The 26,428-nt window shown below is 46.3% G+C and overlaps 1 protein-coding gene across 2 annotated transcripts in view; it reads right to left on the bottom strand.

Moving 5' to 3' along the window:
- Kcnip1 (potassium voltage-gated channel interacting protein 1) overlaps positions 1-26,428 on the bottom strand; it is a 378,573-nt gene that overhangs the window by 317,435 nt on the left and 34,710 nt on the right. The window lies entirely within an intron of this gene.

Here is a 26,428-nt window from a genome sequence, read left to right as displayed (position 1 = left end):
CGACAGATTGGTCCTGGCCCTCTCAGTGTCTCTGTGAAGTTTGCTCTGCCCTCAGAAAGTGTGCAGACTAGCTGGGGAGTGTGAGACAGGACAGTGTGAACCCAGAGATAGACAGGTAGGTTCTGAATTGTGTTCTGTAAATTGCCAGTATCGTAGGACAGAGCTTTCCAAACTGTATTTCAAAGGAGCATGGCTTGCTAGTGTGTCAATGTCTTTTTAAAAAAAATATTCACTAGTCACACACACCCTGGTGTAACACTCAGCTAAGTGGTTAGTTTTGTTTCCTTACTACAAGATTTCTCAGGGCCTTGATTCCTGATTGCCTCGAGACTCTCCAAGTTGCCTTTCCTTAATTAAGAGATGCCATGTTATTTGCCTAATAACTACTTCCCCAGGAAAGAGACACATCACACTTGGTGTATAGTCAGGCTCACCTGAGGTTATTTGATGACCTGATAGATTGCATCATCCAGTGACCAATACCTGCTGTAGCTTGGTATATTACACGTTTGTGTGAGAAGGAAACCATGGCTGGGCAAGACAGTGCAGAGGATCCTCCATCTTGCATTCTTGCTCAGGCCATTCTGTGTTTAACTAGAATATGATCTCCTTGTCGGAGAATCTCATAGCAAACTACCCAACTCTGTTCTAGGAACCAAGGACAACTAACGACACCAACTTTTGTTAAAACTGCCTGTTTTTGTAGAACCTACCCTAGCTAATCTCTTATCTTAGCGTCTGCTAAAACTGCTTGCTTTGAACTGCTTACTCTTTGAAGCACCCCTTTCCCCTCCTCCTCCTGAAGCTGCCAAGCAAGATACCAGGATGGGGCTTTTGCTTTTTTTTTTTTTAAATTCATGATTTTTTAAAAATTTATTTTACGTAGTAACTACAGTTTCTCCTCTCTCCACTCCTCCCATCCCCTCCCCTCTCAAGGTTTTTTGCTTTTAAGAAAAGAAATCATGCTCTGGATACTTGGGGGTCCCAGTTAGGTTCCTAATCATTTGGTGTGGTTCTAGACTTCTGGAATAAAGACCTTCAATTAACTATGGATTGTGTCTGAGAGATCATCTCTGGCGAGCTCCCTGTTACAGTTTGGAGGTCCCACCGAGATCCCAGAGACTAAACCCAGACATGTAGGGACCTTGGAACCCCCAGGAGCAGGGAAGAGTGCACTGGGCAGTGATGTGTCTTAGAGGACATGTGGTCTGAGATGACCCAGGGCCTCAAGAGAAAATTCTCAACAATTGCTGCTGAATTTTCCAGAGACACACCAGCATGGTCACCCAAAAAAGTAAATTGAAAGCCCTCCGTTCTGAGCACCTCTGAAGGTAAGTTTGGTCTGTGAAAAGTGTCATTTAAACAGGACCCAAAAGGGGAAGTCAGAGACTGCAGATTCTGTGCCCAGGCTCCGTGGGAGACATACCCAGAGCTCCCTGGGGTTTGTCAGATGAGTGAATGCTTGGTGGCTACCTTGGTGCCTGATTGTTATTGTCTGTGTCTGTATTGTTTGTCTGTGTCTCTTTAAGTCAGTCTGTTACTTGCCCTTGTGATGGGAGGAAAGGCAAGCTGCCTGAGAACCCCTCTAAAGTGTGTGTCAAAACACTTTCAGAAAGACAACTTAGATCAGGACGATTATGGTGTTCTTTTCTCTAGAAAGACTCTGTACTCTGTGAAAATGAGTGGCCCTCTTTTAAGGAAGGATGACTAGAGACCCGGAGATCCTTCAGGCAGTCAGGGCAGTCTGGAGGACTGTGACAGGCTCTCCTAGCCACCCTGATCAATTTCTTTATGCCGATCCTTGACTAACCCTTGCTGTTCATTCATCCCCATGGTTGAAAACTCATGTTCTTTCTTTGGGAGTTGGGGTTCTCTTGGTCCAGCCAGAACATTTGAAAAGGCTGAAGAATGCCACAGATTTCCCTGCTCTGTCCGAAGAGATAGAAATTCTTCCTCCTTATGTTCTGAATGGGTTAACAGAATATACGAGAGGAGCCAGAGGAAATGGCCATCCTCCACCCCCATTTATGATATATGTCTCTTTCTCCATCAGTGATTTATGTAATTGGAAGATCCCCCCCCCCGCAAACACTCATCTTTTCAGAGAAGCCTCAGGCCTTTATCATCCATCCTGTTGGAAACTGTTTCCTATATACACCTGTTAATTTGGGATGATTGGTGTCCCTGGACACCTTGTTTAAAGCCAAGGTGTAAGACCAAATCTGGCTGGGAAGTAGGAAGTTGGCTCTGAGACTGGGCAGCAAAACAGTTCCTGATGCAAAGGCCAGAGTAAAGCACACTTTCCCAACTACCCAACCCAACTGGGATCCCAATATATTATAATTAAGAGGTCATTGGACATTTTTCACCAAACATTATCAGAGAGACTAAGCAAACCTACCAACTTGACCAAGGTCAAGGACCCAATGAATTGCTCTCTAGGTTTCTGGAAAGGCTCTGTCAAACATTCTGGGTGTTTGTTTTCATAGACCCAGATGCTCCCCAAACTAGCAAGCCACTAATATTGGCTTATAGTTATCCTCAGACATAAGGAAAAAGCTCCAGAAATGGGAGGGATGATGTGGAATTCCCCTCTGTATGCTGTGAATATGTTTATTACCATTGGTTAATAAAGAAACTGCTTTGGCCTATGGAAGGGCAGAATAAAGCAGGAAATCCAAACAGAAATATAGAAAGAGAGTAGACAGAGTCAAGGAGACACCATGTAGCTACTGAAGGAGAAAGACACCAGAATCTTACCAGTAGGCCACACCCTCACTGTTATACATATATTTTAAAAAAAATGGGTTAATTTAATATGTAAGAGTTAGTTAATAAGAAGCCCGAGCTAATAATCAAAAGAGCATACAATTAATATTAAGGCTTAGAGTAGTTTTTTCATAAGTGACTTTAGGAGCTTGTGAGCACAACCCGGTGGGTGGAGAGAACCCGGTCCAGGGGACTAGCAGACTGGAGAGTATTTGTAGCTACAAAGCAATTTTATGGGTTGAATAGATGTCAACTTTCAGAAATTGCTCAGAAAGTTTATGATTGCTGAGATTCAGCTGAAGACAGACGGGGAAAGAAATCCTTCCATGCAATAATTGTTGCCCCTAGAGAAATGGACAAGAGAGGAAATAAGAGAAATAGACTAGGAGAAATGGGGGGAAAGTCTAGAAAAAGACCAATGTGCTTATTGTAGGCAGAAGGATCATTGGAAGAATGAATGTCCTTTTTTGAAAGAAAAAAGAGGAAAGCTGTCCTTCTCTCCAACTAGACAAAAATTGACGGGACCTGGGCTCCCATGATTCTGCCCCAGGAGCTCAGGATGACAGCAAAAGTAGGGGGCAAATTCATTAACTTTCTAATGGACACCAGAGCAGCACATTCAGTCTATATAGGAAGACAGCATCCAATGGGCAACAGGCCAAACGACCTACTTTCCATAGACAGCCTCCTGAACCACAGACCTGGGGGCAAGGTGCGGTGGCTCATTTTTTTCTGGTTATGTTCATATACACTCATTGGAAGGGACTTATGACAGAAACTCAGAACCGCTATCTCTTTTGGGGGAGACTTGGCCAGTTTCATTCTGGACTCAGACAAAGCGCCTACCAATACTCTGGTCATCTGTCCTCTATCCGAGGACATTTGCTTATACAAGGACTTGGCTGCCAGGAGGGAAGAGCTAGCCTCAGGCTACCTGCAGGAACTCTAAACAAGATATCATGATGTGTGGATCAAGGGAATCCAACAAGCTTAGCAGCACACAAACCACACATAACAGTTCAGTTATTAAATTCTGCAACACCAGCGCAGGTCAAATAATACGACATTGAGTCAGGAGGCCAGGCAAGGGGTTCACAAACATATCAGTCAATTGAAGGAGGCTCGAACTTTTGGCTCCTGCCACTCCTCAAGGCTTCTGCCACTTCTTTGCTTCCTGTTCTGAAGCCAAAACTTAAAACTCCTGACTGGTACAGGATTTGAGGAAGTCAGCAAACAGGTAGAAATCATCCAGTCCTCAATTCCAAACCCTTACATTCTCCTGATCTTGTTCCCTATCTCCAAAGGATGGCTCTGGATTTAAAAGATGCTTCATGCTGCCTCCAGCCTCAGTCAGCCAACCCATATTTGCCTTTGAACGGACTGATCAAGAGGATGGATATATGGATTTAGTTGCCACAGGGGTTCAAAACCTCATCAACATTGTTTAATGAAGCCCCCAGTGCAGATTTTTTGAAATTTAGATAGAAATGTCCACCAAGCACTCTGCTCCAATATGTAGATGACCTTCTCGTAGGTTCCACCACTGAGAATGTGGATAGGCAACCTTTACAAAAACCCTATAAGCCTCGGGGCCCAGAGTCTCAGACAAAAAGGCTCAACTGAGTGCCCCTTAGGTCACATACCTAGGCTACAACCTAGAGGGAGGAAGGTAGATGCTTCCCCAAGACTGTATTTCAGTTTTTCTGTGACTCTTCACCCCCTTCACATTGAAAAGACAGGCACAAGGATTCCTGGAGGCAGCTGGATATTGCTGGCTATGGATAATGGGGTGTGCTGAGAGAGCCAAGCTCCTCAAAGCCAGCACCAGTGGTACATAGCCTTTAGAACAGGCTGAGCCTGAGCAGAGAGCCTTTGAAGTTTTGAGAAAGGCCTTAGTGTCTGTCCTGGTCCTGGCCCACCTAGAAATTACTAAACAATTTCACTTGTATGTGGATGAGGCCAGAGGCTTTGCCAAGGGAGTCCTCGTGCAAACTGTGGGAGCTTGGGAAAGACCAGTGGCATGTCTGTCCAAGAGACTTGACCCCATTGTGTCTGGATTGCTGGTGTGTATAATGGTCACAGTCGCACTGCCCTGCTGGTAAAAGAAGCTGACTAGTTAACTTTAGGACAAAGACTGTTCCTCACAGCCCAGTACTCTACAAAGGCCGTCTTGAGGGGGACACCTGAGAGATGGATGTCTAACTCCTAGGTGGCTCAATACCAAGCCCTGCTTCTGGTCCATTGTGGCATTCAGTTCTGTAAGCCATCAGCCCTCAAGCCTGCCGTTCTCTTGCTGGCCAGTGACCCTGAGGAACTGCTGCATGACTTAGTAACTGACCCAATCCACTCCATCAGGCTCAATGTGAATGGGTGACTCAAGGCAGAACTATCTGGGCACAAACTCTGAGCAGGGGAACCTCATCTCAACAAACTGAACTTTTGGCTTTGATTCAAGCACTTCATTGCGGGGGGGCGGGGGGGGGACAAGGCTATTGCATTATATACTGGTAGCTGAATGTTTTTGTCATAGCCCATGTCCATGGGGCATTATATAGGGAAAGAGGACTGCTAACCTCAGCAGGAAAAGAGATCAAAAGCAGAGAATAAATCTTAGCCCTATTGGAAGTTATCTGATGACCCAAGAGGACAGTCATTGTCCACTGCACAGGACACCAAAAAGGGGATTCCCCAGAAGCCAGAAGCAACAGAGTGGTTGACTTGACTGCCCAGAAAAGGGGCCCTAGTACCAGTGAGCCCTTTTTAAGTCTTGATAGCCCTGCTGGATGCCTGAGACACACCCTGGGTGGGACTGACTGGGCAAAATAAGGACTGGCCAAACAGAATAAGCGAGGTGGTGAAGGCTGCCTGATGGCACACCCATCCTTCCAGCGAGTACAGGGGAGACTACTGGGTTCAGAGCTCCACCAAGTCACGCATTTAGTGGCCACAAAAACTGTTGAGCTCCTCAGACCCAATATTATGTTTTGAATTAAACAGATCCCAATTAAAGATGCCGCTTCCAGATGTGTCACCTCTCTTCATGCAAACTCCAAAGGGGGAAAAGAAGATCCCCTCCCCCAAATCTGGGCTTGAGGAAATAGGTCCAAGGAACCTTGGGAGTTAAGCTTTACTGAAATCAGGCCTTCTGTTTTTGCTATGAATGTCTGTAGACACTTTCTCAGGATGGGTCAAGGCCTAACCCACCCAAACAGAGACTTCCCCAATTTTCACTAAGAAAGTTCTGCAGGAAATAACTCCTAGGCTTGGACTGCCCCTAGCTTTGGGGTCCAATAATGGACTGACCTTCATGACCAAAGCGTCTCAAAATCTGACAAAGGTATTAAGCATTAATTGGAAATTGCACTGTGCCTATAGGCCACAGAGTTCAGGTCAGACAGAAAAGACGAATAGAACTCTGGAGGAGACTATGACCAAACTGGTCCTGGAAACCGGAGCAAACTGGGCAACCTCCTTCCATTGCCCTGCTCAGGGCCCAGTGTGTTCCTTACTGGGAGGGGCTTCCTCCTTTTGAAACTGTGTTTGAGAGACCACCTCCCATCCTCCCCAAACTCTGAGATATTCCCCAGGCAGAAATGTCTAATCGCTCCCTTCTCAAGTTCTTGAAGGCTTTGCAGGAAGCTTGCTAGATTATTAACCGGGAATATAGGGAATTCTGCCATCTCCCACCTCCGTACCCTCCCCCAAGTTCCAGCCAGAAGACTTGGTTTGATAAAAATGATCCCTACCTGGGCTCTGAAATCCCCCAGAAAGGAACCTATCCAGTTACCCTCACCACCAACTGCTGTGGAAGTGGCTAGCGTCATCCCTTGGATCCATGACTCCTAGTTAAAGAGGGTTACTGGGGACGATGACAATAGACTGCCACTTGGACTTTGGACTCCTTAAGGACAAAACTGACACAAGATCATTAACATAGAACACTATGTTCATCCTTTTTCTCTCTCTCTGTACTGGTACAGGAGCCTACAACCCTCACTGTCCCCTGATCTGGACTTGGGAAGTAAGAATAACAGACACAAGGCCAGTAATGGTCAAACTATGGATGAGCAACACCAGGTCCATGTGGACTTTTGCTATTTTATGCCCCTTTCTTGGAAGTTGCTAAAACTACAGAAGGGATGGTTGTGAGGACCTATCTTTTGAGAGAAAAATACAGGAAATCCTCTTCTATGCAAGCCCCATGAATGGGCTCCCACACCTTTAGGGGTGAAGTCATAGGGGGATTTCTATTGCGATAAATGAGGCTGTAAAACTGAGGCTTATTGGAAGCATGCTGACAACTCTGTACCTATAGAAAGAGAGCTGCCTCCTAAAGACTGCACAATAGGGAACTCTAATCCCATGAGATTGAGAGATTGGGCACAACATAGAGATGACGCTGTTCCAGGGAACACCGGGAGAACCTGGGAGCTAAGATTCTATTGTCTTACCTAAAGAAACCAGGGAATAAATTTACCGTTCAGAGGAGGCCATCTCCCTGGGCCTCCAGACCTATGCATCCAAACAGAGATGGCCTATCCATCCCAAAGGGACCCAAATCCAACCAACATTCTCTCCCTTGAGATTGACCCCAACTAGTACCAAAAGTGTCACTGCCCTAGGCCTCACTGGCACTGGGGCCAGAAATCCTTCTTCTATATTCTCTATTGTTGACAGGGTTCATCAGGTTGCTTAATAACTCCCAGCTGGGAATTGGTCAGGATTTCTGATGCCTGAGCCTTTGTTCTTCTTGTTATATAGGATTAGGGACCGGCCAGGCCATTGGTCCATCAGCAAGTAAAAGCAATTGTATCTGGGAACAGTCTAAGCTAACACTGGGGGTCCTGCAGGAAGGCGGGAGCGGCCTGGTGTCCAGGACTTCTGACCTAGGGGCCTCCTCACTACTCCAAAGCTTACTATTCCATTCTCCAGGGCAGCTCTTCTCATTGGCAGAGATACTTGTGGCCCCTGAGACCACTTCGTGCACATGCTCAAACGGATTAACTAAATGTGCCTCCTCAACAGCATTCCAAAACACAAGTCCTTTCTATGTGAGCTAGTTCATGTCCTCCCCAGGAGTACTTATTCAGCGGAGAAGGAGAGCACACGTTAGCATGGACCCCAGGCTGCAACAGGAAAGCACCCATTCTTACTCCACTCCTGATTGGAGCTGCTATCACTGGATTAACAGGCGTAGGAACATCAACTCTGACGGTTAGTGATAAAAACTTCAGAGAAGTGAGTGAACAAGTTGACCAGGACTAAAGGATGTTAGGGGACTCTGCATCCAGACCAGAGAAGCAAGTAGACTGCTTAGTGAAATGTTTCTGCAAAATTGAAGCAGCTTAGATCTTCTCTTGATGAAACAAGGAAGATTGTGTATGGATTGAGGAGAAATCTGCTGTTTCCATGCCAACCAATCAGTTGTAATTAGGGAAAACCTTGCCATGGTTAAAGAAAAGGAAGAAGGGAGGCATAGATCAGATAATTGGTATCAGTCTCTGTTTACCTGGTCCCCTTGACTGACCACTTTACTGCATTAACTGGACCATTGATTCTTATCCTGATGCGCTAACAGTCAGACCCTGCATTTTTAGCTGCAGGGCCAACTACATCAGACAGAGAATAAACCCAGTTAAGCTAATGGTCCTTAGGACCAACTATGCCCTCTAGACCAGAACCAGTCAATGATTTGACTCATGCCCATAGGATAAGCGTGGAATGTGGTGGTGGGGGTGGTCAAGTAAGACAGTGCAGAGGATCCTTCATCTTGTATTCTTGCTGTGGCCGTTGCCGGTGTAACTAGAATCTGATATCCTTGCTGGAGAATCCCATGGAAAACCACCCAACTCTATTCTAGGAACCAAAGGTCAGGATGTCCTAGCCAACTTAATTTTTGTTAAAATTGCCCATTAGTGTGGAATGCCTTCCGGCTATTCTCTTATCCTGGGCTCTGTAAAAACTACTTGCTTTCAACTGCTTACTCTGCAAAGCACCTCCCCCTTGGAGCATCTCACTCCAAGTTGCAAGTGAAATATCAAAATGAGGTTTTTTTTTTTTTCCTAAACAAAAGAACCCCGTGTTCTGAACACTTGGGTGTGGTCCCAGCTGACTGGAATAAAGACTGTCAATGGGCTATAAACTATGTAAGAGTGTTCTTCTTTGGCGAGTTCCCCTGTAACAAAACTAGTGAGTTCCTTGGAGCGATTCTCATCACATCATGAAGCAATGCATGGTTCTATGTCTGTGAAAAGTAAGGCGTGCTGATTCCCAAAGCATTAACACGCGCAAGTCAACAACTTTGTTCCAGGCGCTATCTTCCTGAAACTATGGCCAGAGACCCTTCTTTCTCAGGACTGGGGCACCCCAGGGCAGTCTTTGGAAACCACGGGCTGAAGGAGCAGGCTCCCTCAGAGATATGGCGGGAACCTGGACTGGGTCTTCAAATCGGGCAGAAGAGGCTGAAGGAGGTGGGAGGAGGTGGTGAGAGCAGATCATGCCTCTGCAGCCTCCAGAAAAGCAGTGGGAAAATGGAGGGTCCCTCTCAAGACCTGCTCTCTTAATGCCTTCTGGTCAGGGTCATCGTTTGTACAAAAATGGAGTCTCTGTGGTGTCCCAGGTACCGTGCAGGAGTTTGGAGACAGCAGAAAACAAGCAGCCTGGCCACTCCCTGCAGCCACAGTCTTTTACTGAGACAGAGGAAAAAGGCAGCTTCGGCCCTGGGTCACAAGAGGGCGCTCCTCCAGGCTGGGGGGTAAACCAGTAATGGATTCTCAGAGGAAGCTGCCTTTAAGTGGAACTATGGATAGCAGGAAGAAAAAAAAAAGTCATTCTGATATCAGAGGATGGGATGTTGGAAGAAGAACGGGTAGAAGATTAGTTTAGAGAGAGTTGAGAGGCCTGATGGAAAAGAAGACCGCGAGAGCCCATGGAGACACAGAGATTAAGGCGAATTAAGACCATGGGCTCCGCAGCCAGGTCAGCCTGTTTCCTAACCATTGCTGTTTCATTGCAAGACCCCGGATAAGTAACTTCAGCTTCGTAGGTGCAGAATGCCTTCCCTGGAGCTAAGTGTCATTACTGAAGGGTGCTGGCCTTGAAGTAGTATGGTATAGAAGGTTTTTCTGTTGTGTGTTGCTTTCATTGGTTGAATAAAGAGACTGCCTTGGCCTTTTAATAGGGCAGCCTTTAGGTGGGCGGAGTAGACAGAACAGGATGTTGGGAAGAAGTCAGGCTGGGAGAGCCGCCATGGAGCCAGCGACCAGGTCAGACATGCTAAATCTTTCCTGGTAAGCCACAACCTCATGGTGAACACAGATTATTAGAAATTGGTTGAATCAAGATGTAAGAATTAGCCAAGAAGAGGCTAGAACTAATGGGCCAGGCAGTGTTTAAATGAATACAGTTTCTGTGTAATTATTTCGGGGTTAAGCTAGCCAGGCGGCTGGATGCAGCCTGCTCCTCCATACTACAGTAGTACAGCTTGGATACTGTTACACACACCAATTGCTACATCCCTCTGCACTCCATCTGGCCTCCATGTGTCACACGGTCAAAGGAGATGGCTACTTATCCTTCTTTCAGTTAAGAAAACCTAAAAGGATTATTGAAAACAACAGAATTGCAAGAGAAGGGGTGGGGCTAGAGGAGAACCTCAGATGCAGTTACTGTGCCCAAAGGGCAGGTCATAGGTGGTTGCTTCATCTCTCAACCCCTCTGTAGTATTGTAAAAATGATAACAGTTTTCTATTTCTCAACAGAAGGAAAGGAAAGATATCAGCCAATGTGGATATGGTTCTTACTCTCTACAAATCCGTGTCCCTTGTTAAGTTAGCAAATGTTCCTCCCATCCTTATATCAGGCATTGGTTGTCACTGGGGTGTAGGGTTCTCCTAGGGACCTGGCCTTCCTTACCACAGAACTTATGACTTCCTTCCCTAGTTGTTTGCTTCCCACTTAGGAACCCTCAGACCCCAGGCTGTTTTCCCCTGCTTCCCCTCAGAGCTGAGCTGCCCTGAGGATTTCTTCACTGGATTTTTTCACAGGCTAGGTTTGTCAAACAACCTAGGAAACAACACAGGTTGCTCAGTCTAGAGGACCAAACAAGCGATGCTTTAAGGTGGCACAAGGTCCAGGTTGCTAAGCTGGTCCCCTGTTCACTAGGCTTTGTTGGGGTCTCCAGTCCAGGAATCCTCTGCAGCTGGTTCCCAAGGAGAATCACACCAGAGACTTAGGCAGGTAGTCATGTCTCCTTCCTGGCCTTCTCATTGATGTGTAGGGCCTCAGCTTCTCCGCACACAGGTAGTAGCAGCATCCTTGTTGGGTCAGGATGCTCCTGATGAGACATGGCTTTTGGGATGAGGAAGGAGGCAGATTATGAGATAAAGTCGAGCAGGAAGAATGGACCAGGGAAGGGATGGGTATCGTTTTCTCTGGATACCAGGCTGGACAGGTGGGTCTGGCCCTTACTGAACGCTTTCCAGCTATTCTACCTTGAACAGTCCACTTGCCCTTTGTATCCAAGTGACTTTTAAAAAACTTGATAGCTGCAATTATCACTATCTGTCCTAAGTTGCCATTGTCCTCACAATAGCCCTTTGTGGCTTTGATGATTGCTTAGAAACAAGAAAAATAATGTGGAAAAGCCAAGCCACTCAGTCAGTCAGTGTCAGTAAAAGGAACCAGGTGTCTTGGGCCCAAAGGTAGAGAGCCCTCCAGCACCTAGAATTTGAACCAGTGTTTTCTAAAACACTCAAATCTCTCTTCCCCCATTTTACTGCTTGTGGTCCCCCGACCTGCCAATCTTCTAGCCATCATCCAGAAAACCTTCAAGTTTGTTATCTGAGAGGAAGACATAATAATCGTGAACACAGCATGACACTCTTCTGATGAGTGAGTATTTCAAAGCACAAGGACCTGAGGAAGCAGGAGACAGATCATCTTTGAGAAAGGACCTTTGGCTGTTGGTAGTCAATGCCATGGGACATGGGGAGTAAGCCATGCTTCAGACCCAAGTGAGCATCTGAAGGCGGGCTCCCCTTCCCTGTGGTCGTTGATTGTGTGGGGTTTCCATGAGCTCACTTGGAATCTTGCTTGGGCAGGAGCTTCATGCACAGCTGGGAGGAATGCCAGAGCCACCCTAAGATAGCCCATCTTTGTAGGGTCCCCTACTTCCTGGGTCAGGGTATATACAGGTCACAGTTCTGATCATAGGAGAACAGAATCACGGATGTTTTTGACCAAGGAGGGCCCACTAGTTTGCTTCCTTCCAGTTCCCTGGCCAGAGGCACCAGGCCAGCAGGAGGACGCAGGGAATCTGGAAAGTCTGCAGCAATGCTCATGCCCAGGCTGCCAGGCAAAGTGTGCCAGCACAGGTAGGCAAAATGCACAGAGAATATAAAAAAAATAAAATCATTGAGCCCACAGATATATTCTTTTTATGCACTGGGCATAAATAAATTTCAATAAATAAGCCACAAGGACAATCCCATTTGCTCTTCCTGCCTCTGCTTTGAGAGCCAGTTCCAGGGGAGCAATCAAAACCACAGAAATAACTATGTCAGGTTTTCTTTGCAGTCCTACCTATAGGCGGAAAATTGGAAGTAATTTTCCCTCTTTGGCTTAAAGAATAAAGAGATGTTTAAATAAGCAGTAGCCTGCTTACCTCCGGATCATTATATAAGTATTAAAAATAATGACAGCAAGGCTTTGCATTGATAAGGAAGAACTGTTCTAAAAACAAACACGGAACTTGTGGCAGTCACGGAGGGGGTGGTAAAAACAGCTGCTGCACTGTGTAGGTTTTCCGCCTGCAGATGCTCTTCCTTGGGCTGGCTTCGTGATCTGCTTGGGCCAATAGACTGCAGTATAACTGACAAAACTAAGGTTCAAACTTGGCCTCAAGGGGACGTTTAGCCTTTTCTTCTACTGCCTCTGGATCCTGTCACCACGAGAACAGCTTTGTCTAGTCCAACAGGAAACCCGCAGCCTAGCCAAGCCGAAAGCAGCCAGCCCATCCTCATAGAGGAGGCTGGCCCCCGTGCCATGACTGCAGGAGCGTGAGTGAGCCCACTGGGCATCAGCCTCGCCCAGATGAACTGGCCTACCATCCCGTCCACCTCCCTGCTCATTGCTCCCAAATACAGAAATATTTACCCCTGTCAGGGAGTTGGGGAGAAGGACCTTCAAAGAAGGGGGGATAGCAGGGCACTGGCGATATGACCAGGAAGAGGAGAATAATGGATAGGGAGGTAGCTGACACAGTAGAGTTGTTCATCTTGGCTGGGTCGATCCCAGCAGATTGATGAGCCATTGCTGCTGCTAAGTTTTGGGGTGCTCTGTCATGCAGCAATGGATGACAGATATAGTCTGCCATGGCAACCATGTGGAACAGAACCATTTATAAGTGGGAGACTATTCCAGAAGGGAAGATTCTAAAAGGCACACAAGCACATTTACTAAATAGTGGCATTATAGATGATTTTTAATTTGTGTCAAAGTTTGAGACTACACTTAACTATTTATAATGAAAAATAAACACAGGTCTTAAAAAGCACAAAGGGAAGCTGAGTTTTCTTCTCTAGAGAGCTTTAATTCAAACCTCTCTGGCATGTTTGTGGTCAGGCTTGGGACCTCATCATCAATCCCGGACTACAGCAAACCCTGGGTAGAGGGAGCTGAGCTGTGCCTTCCGCCCAGGGTAGGGCCACAGCTCGGAGCTGTTTTCAACAGTCTCCTTACCTCTCCCCACTCAATTCCTACGGCATTCAGAGACCGAGCAGTGCAAGAAACCCACTCCTAGGTGCATGCTCCTGTTTCCTCAGTGCAGTGCTCCCGTTTCCTCACTGCGTTTGAGAGCCCTGAAACAGAACCAGCAAAGGAGGATGTGCCTGGCATTTAGAGTGTGGAGGCCATAACTCAGCCTATTCCTTGGTTCTTCATGTCCTTAGACATTTGAGATGAGCTAACTGCTACCTCTTCCCTCCTGGCCTCATGTGTCTGAGACACACAATACAGTAGCGTCCTCAAAGTTGGAGTGAGTTCTTAATCACAGTAATTGTGTATGTTTACAGTGTAGAATGAGCAGTTCCAGGTGACAGGCACCTCTGTGGCCTTGAACAATCAGCTTTGTGTGTGTGTACATGTGGTGTGTGTGTGTGTGTGTGTGTGTGTGTGTGTGTGTGTGTGTGTTGGGAGCCCATCAGACTCTTGCTAGTTTTTCATAGAATATATGATGTATCATTTAAACTGCGAGTCTCCCTGCAGTGCTACACAGCACTAGAATATATTCCTTGTGTATCATTTGCTTTTCATTGAAAGTGGGGCAGATTTGAAGGCAAAGGCCTGCTAAGGGGAGACCAACCTGAAGAACCACCCAAAAAAAAAAAATCACAAACCATTTTTGTTACTAAGTTTTGGAGTTTATCATCACATGACTTGGGATGACTGAGACGGCACTCTACGAAGATATGGAACCAGAAGGGACTATGGGAGGCTGTGGTCACTCTACCCCTCGCCCAGTTTCTCTCTATGGATTTTACAGCCAAGAAGCACAGTTCATCCGGCCAGAGGAGTTTAAACAGAGGAGAGAGGAAGGGCTTGCTTGCCCATAGACACACAAAAAAGAAGACCACATTGTAATTCACCATTACGCACCTCGTATTTCTCCTCTGCTATTTTTTTTTCCTAGTGGAAACTGCTCCAAAACTTTCACGTGTCAACTACAAGAAAATTTTCTAGGACATAGGGCCTGTGTGGATTTCTCGTTCTCTTTCGGCTGCCCCCTCTTCGATCTGCTTTACCTTTCTGCCTCCTGCCTCTTCAGCTCTTGCTCCCCATTTCTTCCCAGAGGGATGGCTGAGAGCAGGAGGAGAGACTGGCGGCAGAGACCAAGCAGTGTATTTGGAATACGAGAAGCTGAGAGGTCCATGTCAATGCATTTCTTTCTTGTTTACATGTATTCTATTTTTAAATTATATATGTGCACGTGTGCCTGTGTGTGTGTGTGTGTGTGTGTGTGTGTGTGTGTGTGTGTCTAAGTGGGAATATCTGTGGAACCCCAAAGAGAACATCTGATCTCCTGGAGCTGTAGTCACAGATTACTGTGATTCACCTGAAGTGGTGCTGGGAACAAACTTGTGCCCTCTGTGAGAGAGGTGTGTTCTCTTGTGGGGCTGAGCCCTCTGTCCAGCCCCACAAGTCAATGAATCTTATTGATTGCATTTGTGACTGTATTCGTTACCATTCTTTAGAAAAAAAAATTATCATTGGTAGGGAGCAGGGGAGAAAGCTCTTCAAGAAGGGGGAATAATAGAATATAAGGGCAGCGCAAATTAAATTTGATTACTTTTTTAAAAAAAGAACATGAAGTTGGGGAACTAGGAAGGTTGGCATGGATCTGAGAGGAGTTAGGGAGAGGAGGGGAGAAAAGATATGATCAATGCACATTGTATGGAATTCTCAAAGGACTACAAAAACATTAAAATATTTATTTTATTTTTACATATGTGTATGCTTGCATGCTTATGTATGCTTGCATGCTCATTTGAGCATGGGTACCCTAAGAATCCAGAAGAGGATGCCAAATCTGGAGTTGGAGGCTCAGGCTGCCCTGAACCACCTCATGTGGGTGCAGGGAACAGGACTTGGGTCTCTTCAAGAGCAGCAAGCCCTCCTCATTGTGGAGCCACTGCCCCAGTCCCTAGTTACTCTTTAGTTGCTATGGCCACGTGATTGACAAAAGACAACTTAAGAAAGGAAAGGGTTATTTTGGCTCACAGTTCAAAGGGATACAATCTATGTCCAACAGAGCAGCGCAAGCCACATGACTCTTGGTGCTGGAAGAAGAATTAAAGATCAAAATAAGAGTGTGTCCTCCATGTTCTCTTTTTGTTCAGCCTGGGATTCCAGCCCATGGGATGTGCTCAGTGGCCTTAGTTAAATCCTTTAACTTTTCTGGACCTGTAGTTTCTCTTCTAGAAATAAAGGAACGAAAGAATGGATTACAGGCACAGGGAAGGAACAGATAAATGCCACTGTGGCTGACTGGCGAATGAGAGCTGACATCTTTTCCTTGGAACATTTGCAAGAGTCATTTATATGAGAAACAACTGTCAGCAGGGCCTACATTACCCGGTTCCCCTTGCAGCTTGATGCGAATCATGTGACCAGGGCCTGCCAATGGTAGATTAGGACAAATACTGTTTCCTACTTGCAGGCCAACATGTGTGTCAAACCTTTAATCGCCCACATTATTTCTCTGACTCTTTTGGCTCCAGTCAACTGCTGGACAGTTCCAGAGTGACCTCAAGGCCACACAATACAGGAGCTACAAGATGGGAGGAGTTTGGTCCCTCTTCTGGGGGGATTAGGCAGGATTCTCTAACCTGGACTTCGCAGGAGTGAGATACGAAGGGCAACTCAGCACAGCCATGAAATCAGAGAGAGGTTGCAGTGATTCATTGACCTGGCTAAATTACCTCTAGCCTAGGATTGGTACCTATATTAAATAAGGTGACTGTAGTGGCTTGAATGGTGGCCTTTCAAATGTTAGCCCATATCATGCTCAAAGCCATGAGATCATCATATATTCTCTCATCTGATATAGTTAGGAATTTTGAGAGTATTTTTTTCTATTATGAGAATTGAATCCGGGCCTTTGCACGCTAGACAAGCATTGCACACACTTGAGCCACACCTTTAGTCCTCTGAGATCATCTTGGGTGGCCCGTGTGGACCTTTAGTCTCATGCTAAGTGTCTGTGTAAGAGATTAACCAGTAGATGATGAAATTACCTGGCGCAAGTGATAAGAAACATGGAACATGCAACAAACGCGCTTAGGAGTTTATTAGAGGGGGTGTGTACAGGCCTGGGAGAGAGAGAGAGAGAGGGAGGGAGGGAGGGAGGGAGGGAAGGAGGGAGGGAGGGAGGGAGGGAGGGGAGGGGAAGAGAGGGGAACCTTCCAGCATTTTAAAAGCTGCCTAGCGCATGCGCACAGGGAGTTGGCGTGACTATGTTATATGCAGATGACAGGCTCACGCATGCATGCAAGGGTTTAGCTGAGTCACCGTGGACGTAACTGCGCATGCACACAAGGGCTTAGCTTAGTCATGGTGGATGTAACCACGCATGCTCGCACGTTAGTCACGTGGGGCCCTTTAACATTCAGGCACCTCCGCCTGAGGGCCCGTCTGCACATGCATAACTCCAGAACCTAGACGTGTCAGCCTTATGTGGCTGAAATCATTACAGATGACAGTGACAAAGAGTCGAAAGCCATGAGAAGAGAAGATGGAGGTGCAGGTTGAGGTGATGCAGACACAAGCCAAGGAAGCATAGGAATTACCAGAAGCTCGAAGAGGCAGGAAGGATCCTCCAGTGCCCAGGGGAGCTCAGGACAGCTCTCACACCACAATCTTGGCTTTTGGCCTGTAGACCTTAGAGGGGACTCTTCTCTGTGATTAAGCCTCTTGGTGTGTGGTCATTTGTTCTAGGGCTACAGAGGGAGTGTGCTGGGCCTAGCACAGTGCCCAGCATGATGAAAACACTCAGGAAATGACGACTTTTAAGAAACAGATTCCAATACCTATCCACTGGCCTCCTTAGAGAAGGTCCCAGAGGGGAGGCAGGACTCAAGTTTGCTTTGTGATCTCCCAAAGAAAGGTCCAGGGAAGTCAGAACAGTATTTACGATGAGGGGGTGAGGCCTGGAGCTTGCTGAGTGATTTTTATGACTTATGGATCACAGACAAAAGTTTTCATTAATGTATAACAAAAGGGATTAAGAAGTCTCTTTGGAGTGTCCCTTTTGATAATCCCAGGAATCACGCCAGCACCACCCACCCTGGATATGGCCCTGGGGCATAGAGCCTGGTTCAAAGCTTGGTCAGAACTATCAGGTCAGCTCAATCCTATTTCAGACAGAGGTTCGGTGGGGCTCCAAGGCCTGTCTTCGGAAGAGTCTGTCTTAATCATTAGTCACATGTGGCGGTTTCCACTGAGCTGAGCTAAAATGCAATCTGCTTCTTCCTTCTGCACATGTCAAGGCTCAGTAGTGGCTACTGCATTGGAAAGCTTGTGTCCACAGCAAATTTGAACAAAGAATGGTCTATTAGACTTCTTAGACAGCAAGAGCCAGGAGTTCTGTATGCCACCAGCTAGTACGCCCTCAGACATGAAAGGGTTTGTCTCTACCTCAGTGTCCCCATCTTTAAAAGGTGGATTGTTGAAGAACTGACTTCATGGGGTGGGTCGGATTGAGTGACATGGCCTCAGTCCAGTGTTTTGGGCAGGAAACTGTCTTTAGGGTTTTTCCTTCCTTTGAACCTTTAAAAAAGAAAATTTGGGGACAGATGAAACATTTCTCTATTGATATGCATACAAGGGATGGATGTTAGAGGCTTAAAGAAAGCAAGTTAAGTATGGCATGAAGTATCTGTTGTTCTTCTAAACGCAATAGTGTCAAGCAGAGCCATCCTTCAGTGTCTGTGGGGGATTAGCTCCAGGACCTCACTGATAGCCACATCTGCAGATGCCCACAGTCCTCTTATGCAATGGCCCTGCTTTCTGCCTGCATGGCTCACACTGCACATTGTACATGCTCTGCCAGTGTGTCGCACAGAAGGACTTGGGAATAATGGCAAGAAACAAGTCTGTCCATGCAAAGTTCGTACACAAGGATATTTCTCCCCCCCCCAAAGTATTTTTAATCAGCCCGGGTTCCTGGATGCAGAACCTGAAGATACAGAAACCACTATTGGGACAAAGATATGTGACATCCACACTATAAGGACATACATTGGTATGAGTATATTGAAAAGGACACATGGTACATGCCCTAATCTGAACACGGCAGAAACCCTTTGTCCTGAAATCTTGGCTTTGCTGGCCTGGTCTTTATTAACAGAGAAATAACCTGGGGTGTGTAAACATATTATGCAGATATCAATGAAGCCCTGGCTACATAACCTAGGTTTCCTCAGTTCTTACCTGCTTGAGGCTACAAAGGAACAACTTTAATATTGATACACAAACCTGTGGAACTTGCAGCCTTTACCCCTGTCTCCCGGGGCTGCGGATTCCCCATGGGCTCAGACTCTTTGATCTATGCTGCTTGTAGGTTTTCATGCTGCCAAAGCTCACAGGAGAGCCTGGCTGTTAGATGTGTGTGCCCTGCAGATCTGCTTCACACCCCTGCAAACTCTCAGTCCTGGAAGCTGAGCAGAGAGAGAGGCTACAGGAGAAATCTGCTGTCTATTGACCAGTTACATCCAGCTAGTAGGATCAAGTGATTGGGAGAGGAGATTCGGGAACAGCTAAGTCAGGGATCAGGTGAGACAGAGAAAGGTCCCAGGAGGGTAAGGTCAGGCAAAACCCTCTCAAAAAGCCCCTGCTAATTCTGGACTTAGTCCTCCTTCCCCCATCCCCTATGCTGGTCTGACTAGCACATGGGTCGCTCCACTCTCCTCTGGGTTTCCCTCCGCACTAGCCTCAGCGTCGCCTAACCACATCAATTTGAGGTATCTGTTAAGATGAAGATCAAGCACACCACGTGCTGTGATGATGAACCAACTCCCCAAAGACGGGAAAGAGAAAAGAGAAGAAAATGGCTTCCATGTGTGCTGTTTGCGTATTTCCATGCTGCAAAGGTATAAACTCTCCCCGTCCTAGATTTTCAGCTCCCGATCATCTGTTAGACTCTAACTTTATCTCACAGAGGCTCTCAAGGGATCAGCATGATCCAACTGCAACACCAGCCCTGCCTGATTCAGGAATCTCCAGCCAGTGCCACCACCGAGTGGCTGGTTTAAGGGGCCAGCAGGGTTCCCTGTCAATGGGAGGCACTGCCCGAGGCCGCCATGAAGTGGAAGAGAAGAGAACCCTTTGTTGTCTGAGTTCCTACATGGTATTGCTTGTGTTTGGAGCCCTGTAAGTCATCATGACAGATGAATTCCTCAGTTTCTAGCAAATTCACGCCCCACCCACGCTGACTCACACTCGGCTGGGGCCCCCTATCCTAAACTTCTCCAGTCCACTCCACCAGGTTCTCTTCCTATATAATTCAGCCATTTTGGCTACGCCAGTTCTTTTATCTTTTGGCCTCTTTGTCTCCTGGCCTCTTGGCTTCTGACTCTCCCCTCTCTATCCCCTCTCAAATGGCCTGTGGCAGCTTGCTGGTCATGTCCACTCTGGATTCTCCCAGATGTCTCTGTGTCTACTGTGTTCCTTCTTAAATGTGTAATAAAAGCCTCAACTCTTTAGGAGTAGGCATGTCCTCTATTCTTTCTATCTATCTATCTATCTATCTATCTATCTATCTATCTATCTATCTATCTATCTATCTATCTATCCATCCATCCATATCTATCTATCTATCTATCTATCTATCTATCTATCTATCTATCTATCTATCTATCTATCTATCTCTCTATATCTATCTATCTATCTATCTATCTATCTATCTATCTATCTATCTCCCACCTGTTGTAACTTGGATATACCTTCAGTGTGTTCCCTCAAAGGTATTGGAAACCTAGTCCTCAATGCAGATGCCAAGGTACTGGAGTTTGTAGGAGATACAGTCTAGTGGGAGGTTATTAAGTCACCAGGGGCTGCACTGTGGAAAGAGACTAATACCGCTTTTCTCTATAAACCTCAGACAGACCTCACAAGGGCAGGGCCTTATTTTTAAAAAAGTAAGCCTGGCCCCACCTCTCTCTTTCCCCTCTCCCTCTCCTTCTCTTTCTCATTGCTGTCATGACGCTGTCCACCATGTTACAATGCAGACAAGGATGCCTTCATCATAGACTGATAGGTGGGGTCACCCTATCTTAGGCTTTTAGGGTTCAGCAATATGTATCCCTTCTTTATAACTTCCCACCCTCAGGTGCTTTGATAGAACATTTAAAAAATGGACTAAGATACCACTGTGTTGACTTCGTATACCTCTATGGTATTTTCATTTCCATCCCCGAGTTGGCCCCTGCAATAAAGTCTTATAAATCCATTGTACTTTGTGTTCATCAAATCATGAGAAATGACATAGATTTGTGAGTGTGGTCTGGGTGTATAGGGTTAAACGAGCCTGCTGAGTTCCACTGGACACTAACAAGGAAGAAAACACCATTGTTCTCAGGATGAATCATCCTCATGGTTAATTTGACTTCATTTAGAATCACCATAGTAACGTACTATGAGAAACAGACCCACACCTAATATATGGAGCAAGATCCCATAGCCTAGGGTCTTAGGATGTACAAAACTGATTGCCAGCATTCATCTCTCTTCAATTCCTGACAGAGCCCTCTATGTGACCAGCTGCCCGGCACTCCTGATGCCACACTTTCTCCACTGTGATGGGCTGTAATCTCCCAAACTGTGAGCCGAAACAAACCCCTACAGTTGCTGCTGCCAACTCCTACATCCTTAAACAGCCCCCAGCGCAGCAGGGAAGACTTCTATCCTGGGCTAGTCACGTAATGGAAACCGCAGCATCCTTAGGAAGACGTTTTTCTGCACACGCAAAAATGATTGCAACGTTCTGTAACACGAAGAAAGAGGATTTTTCTCCAATCAGTTGACTACTGCCACTCCAAGTTCCAGGGACCTTGATGTATTTTTCTAGGAGTTCAAGATCTGATACAGAATAAGAAAAGTGACTGTCCCTGGTCTTAGCGAATTTGCGCTCTGGTGGAGACATGGTGGTGGAGGATGTGTCACGGAAGGGGAGGGCACATGAGTCCTTCATACGCACACGAATCGACACATGCCCTTGGTCTTCTTCCCGCACTCTTTGTTGTCCAACTTTCCCACAAAGCTGGGAGATTTTGCAACAGGAAGCAGCCACTACTACACAGTCAGCCTACTTGAATTTGGCCACGCTCTTCCTGTTGCACAGTATTGTGTTAGTAGCACCACAGGCTGAAACACCTGGTCACGAAGGAAGGCAAATGGGGCTGAGGGATATATGGTTAAACGAGGCGGAAAAAGAGGTTCCTCTTCCTAGGGAGCAACCACCCCAGGCTGCTTGCCATGCCTTGTCATAATGCTTAATTCTCATATTGACATTTAATTTTGCTGCAGCGGTAGTTTGTCTTTCCAGTGCTACAAACATTCTCCCCCAGTTATTTTCTCTGCATTTTTTTTTGCAATTGTTGCCCTTATTTGTGAAGAATGAATTGCAAGACCCCAGTGGATATCCGCAATGGCAAACAGTACCAAATTCTATGCATACTGTGATATTTTCTACATACACATATCTAAGATAAAGTTTAATTTGTAACTTAGGTACAGAAAAAATTAACCGTAACTAACAATAAAATAGGACAATTAGGATGATGTAAGGCAATGAAAGTAATTTGAAACTTATGAATTATTTATCTCTGGAAATTTCCATGTTATATTTTCAGTCTGCTGTTGACTATGGGGAAGAGGAGCTGCCAAGACCAAAACCATGGCTAAGGGGAGACCACTGTGCTCTCTTTTAAGTACATGATTTTTTTCCTTTTTCTTTTTTTGTAGTTTTAACAATCTGACATCCTACAAAGGATGAGACCGTTCATATTTGGCGCAGCAAAATGTACTCAGAGCCTAGGCACAGGGTACCCTGAGGTGTCTGTCCTGGGGCCACCGGCTTCACCCTGCCTGCTGCACTCAGAAAATGATGCACGCTGGGCAGAGGCTCCAGACCTGGCTGGTTTATGGGACTCACTCATCAAGGTTGGTGGAAGCTAGATGCTCCAAAGACACTTACATAAATAAGCGGATGCCAAATCAGAGAAGAGACTGAGGGGGACTGTACCTCAGCTGTAGTAGACACCGGAGAGCAGTAGTGCTCAACCTGGGGATTGCAACTGCTTTGGGGGGGGGGGGGAGTCAAATGACCCTTTCATAGAGTTCGAATATCAAGCATCCTGCATATCAGATATTTACATTATGATTCATAGCAGTATCAAAATGACAGTTATGAAGTAACGATAAAAATAATTCTATGGTTGGAGGTCACCACAAATGAGGAACTGTATTAGAGGGTCACGGCATTAGGAAGGTTGAGAGCCTCCGCCATAGAGACACACTGATCCTCTTGGCAACCGCTCTCCTGGGAGTCATGGGTGACAGAGGGGCTGTTGAGTCAGTGAGCTCAGATTCAGGACCAGGGCCCATTACATCCCATTCTGGGTCATGACTCTGGGAAAATCACCGGTTTTGTGTGTTGACAGAAAACACAGGTCTTTGTGGGGATTGTTGAGAGGAATGGATGTGTATTTGTGTACTTTGCAAGACTTTCCATGGACACTTGAGACCACAGAGACCAGCAAACTCCATGAAGAATGGGTTTCTCTATACGTGCACACCTACGACAAAGTTAAATTTATAAATTAAGCACAGCCAGAGATAATAACTACTAGTAATTAAAGCAGTATACCAGAATGAAAGTTACTTTAAACTTACTAATAGTTTATGTCTGGAACATTCTATTAAATATTTTCTGTTCATGTTTATACAGTGGATATCTAAAACAGCAAAAAGGTGATCTTCAGAGAAGGGAGGATGTGATCCATACAGGTTTGTATTCTGGTTGGATTCTTGAATGTTTGTCATGTTTCCAAGGCTTGGTCACCAGCAGATGGCGCTACAGGGAGGTGGTGGAAATGTTAGGAAGGGAGACCTTGTGGGAGAAAGTAGGTCACTGGGAACATGCTTTGGAAGGGTGTGTCATCCTTGTGTTCCTGGATCCTTCCTCTGTTTGCATCCCGTCCCTCATCCCGTCCCTCATGAAATGAGAGGGCCCCTCCCACCGCATGCCCCTGTCTGCACTGTCTTCTGTCTCACCATAGTCCTGTAGGCCACAGAGCCAGTCTACCAGAGCTGAAGCCTCTGAACACAGGAGTCAAAACAAACCTATCAGCCATGAAGAGCTGACCAATAGCCTGTACCATGGCACATTGTAGATGCTCAGTAAATAGAAACACCCTCTCCTGGCTGCCCTTTGGTTCCAAACCTGCAGCCGTGCGAGTGAATGGGAGGGTAGATCTGGAGATTTCTAGCTCCACATTGCCATAAATGCAGTCACCTCAGACTTTGATCCCCTACTGGTGCGGTCCTTCTGCCACCAGCAACAGGGACCACTCCATTTAAAAATCCCTGACTGTATGCTTGCTATGACAAGTGTGCAGCCAATCACCTCAAAGCATACCCAGAGGCATGAGCCATGCATTTCCTCTGCTCTTGGATTTGTAGACTTGGAGTTGAGAGAGCCAGAGGGTTGGTTTGTTCCTGCTCTGTGGTCCAAGGTTTTCAGCAAGGAGACTTGACTCCATGCCAGTGCAGGACTGCAGCCCTCTTTGGGTGTGATCACTCTCATGTCTGGAAAGAGATGTTAACTGCCTGCAACCTGTATTCAGCTTTCTGGGGTATGGGGGCTCTTTCCAAGAGAAGGTGCCCAGGGGATGCTGTAGCCCTAAGCAAAACTCAGCCTTGGTGATCAGGCAGTGCACCCATCAACATATCCTGTTGTCTGAGTGAGCAGTGACAGAGGTTCACCCAGGCTAAAGCAGAGCCACAAGTACTGCTCTGTAGGGGGCATAGATATGTGTGGAGTGGCTGTCTCTGAAAAGCACACGTTCAATACTCTGTGCCAGGCTCTTAGATGAGCTCCCAGTCTTTAAAGTTACACAGGGTGGATGGCACAAGTATCTCCCTCCTGGAGATGGAAAGAACAAGGTTCCAGGTGACTTGTCTTGGGCAACTTAACTCAATGAGCCACAGCTACATTCATAAAAATGGGTAGAAATCCTCTACCTCAGAGTACCACTGTGAGCCTCGTACTTATTATCACAGAGTTTGTTGGAAGGATACACTTGGAAGTGTTTCATGGTTTCTGATTGTCTTAGTTAGGGTTTTATTGCTGTGAAGGGACACCATGACTATGGCAAATCTTATAAAGGAAAACATTTACCTGGGGTTGGCTTATAGTTTCAGAGGTTTAGTCCATGAGGGTAGACATGGCGCTGGAGAAGGAGTTGAGAGGTCTACGTCTTAATCCAGAGGCAACAGGAAGTGAACTGTCACACTGGGTGTCACTTGAGCATAGGAGACCTCAAAGCCAACTTCCACAGTGACACACTTCCTCCAACACGGCTGTACCTACTCCAACAAGGTCACACCTCCTAATTATACCACTCCCTATGGGGGTCATTTTCTTTCCAACATTTCACTACGCTGACATTCCAAGAACCATCAAACTTTCCAGGCATGGCACCATTCTCTCTCTCTACCTGTGGCCGCCTGTCACACATACTAACCCTAACCCTCCCCAACTCAGCTAGGATCTGAGATTTTCACTAGCTTATCCTAGAGGGAGAGCGAGGCTTGCCCTTGCATTTGATTGTGGTTCAGCTGACAGCAGCAGGTACTGTCACTGATTTGTTCTATTTCCAAAAGGGGAAAAAAAATTGGGAAGCTCAACAGTGCTTATAAATCCCAACTGTGTAAACTTTCCTCATCCATCGTGTGAACTATTAACAGGCCCTTCGCTGACATTCATAAAGAACCATTTACTGCCCACATCTCTCTCCCAAAGGAGAAGTTTCTGAGTTATTTTGTAGGTTCCAGGAGAAAGATTTGGTCCTTGAAGGGACAATGGCCCATCATCGGAAAAATCTTCTCCTAAGGATCTATCTCATATTTATAATTCCCCCTCATTGTCAGTCTTCCTATCCCCTATACTTTAAGAGATCCCTGTCTGTAGGACTGAGCGGGTAAGAATTCTCACCTTCATAAGGACTGAGTTCAAATCCCCAGGGAGGAGGAGAGGGAGTGGGGGGAGTGGGAGGGTGTTGGGAGGAGGGGCTGAAATGGAAACTTTTATAATTTAATAAAAAAAAATCAAAAAAAAAATCCCCAGTCCCCATGTAAAAACCTGGGCATAGCTAGGTGCACACCTGTAAACCTAGCACCGTAAGCAGCAGGGACACGGGTTTGCTGGAAAATGCTGCCTATCCTCTTCGCTCTAGGCTCCGTGAAATTTCCTGTGTAAGGTGGCGTGAGATAGAGCAGAACATCCAGTGTCCCTACTTCAGACTCCATGCATTCACACATGTATGAATATATCACACATCACACACATACCAAACACATAACACACACACCATTTCCATAACACGCATATGCATTTCCCTCCACACATACATACCACATACATATGCATAAACCATACAGACACCCCCTAAATGCATTCACATACACACTAATACCTCTCCATTTGGTATGAGGCCCGTGAAACAGATGATTAGTTCTCTTGTTAGAGTCATTGAGAAGAGGGGGATGGGATGGTGCTCGCCACCAGAGTATCAAGAAACCCTGAGTGACAGCTTTCCTTCTGGGCCCCAGGTCACCTCATCATCATTAGGCAGCAGGCTTCTGTGAGAAGTGAGACCACTCACTGGGCAGGAATATCTCCGCTGCATACACTGCTCTGGGGCTGGGGACAGCAGAGGTGACCTCCAGAACTTCAGGTGGCTGGGAACATATCATCACAGGTATGAGATGTTGGAGCAGCCTCTTGGTGGGCAGGGATGGCTGGAATTTTCCACTGGGAGGGCTAGCTTCTAATTCATATCTGCACATCAAATAGAGAAACTTCTGACTAGCCATCAAGTCT

This window comes from Myodes glareolus, chromosome 9 (assembly GCF_982192425.1).
Source record: "Myodes glareolus chromosome 9, mMyoGla1.1, whole genome shotgun sequence".
NCBI classification, from domain to species: Eukaryota; Metazoa; Chordata; class Mammalia; order Rodentia; family Cricetidae; genus Myodes; species Myodes glareolus.
The sequence above is the reverse complement of the archived record's forward strand: the minus strand, read 5'-3'. Positions and strand labels throughout refer to the sequence as shown.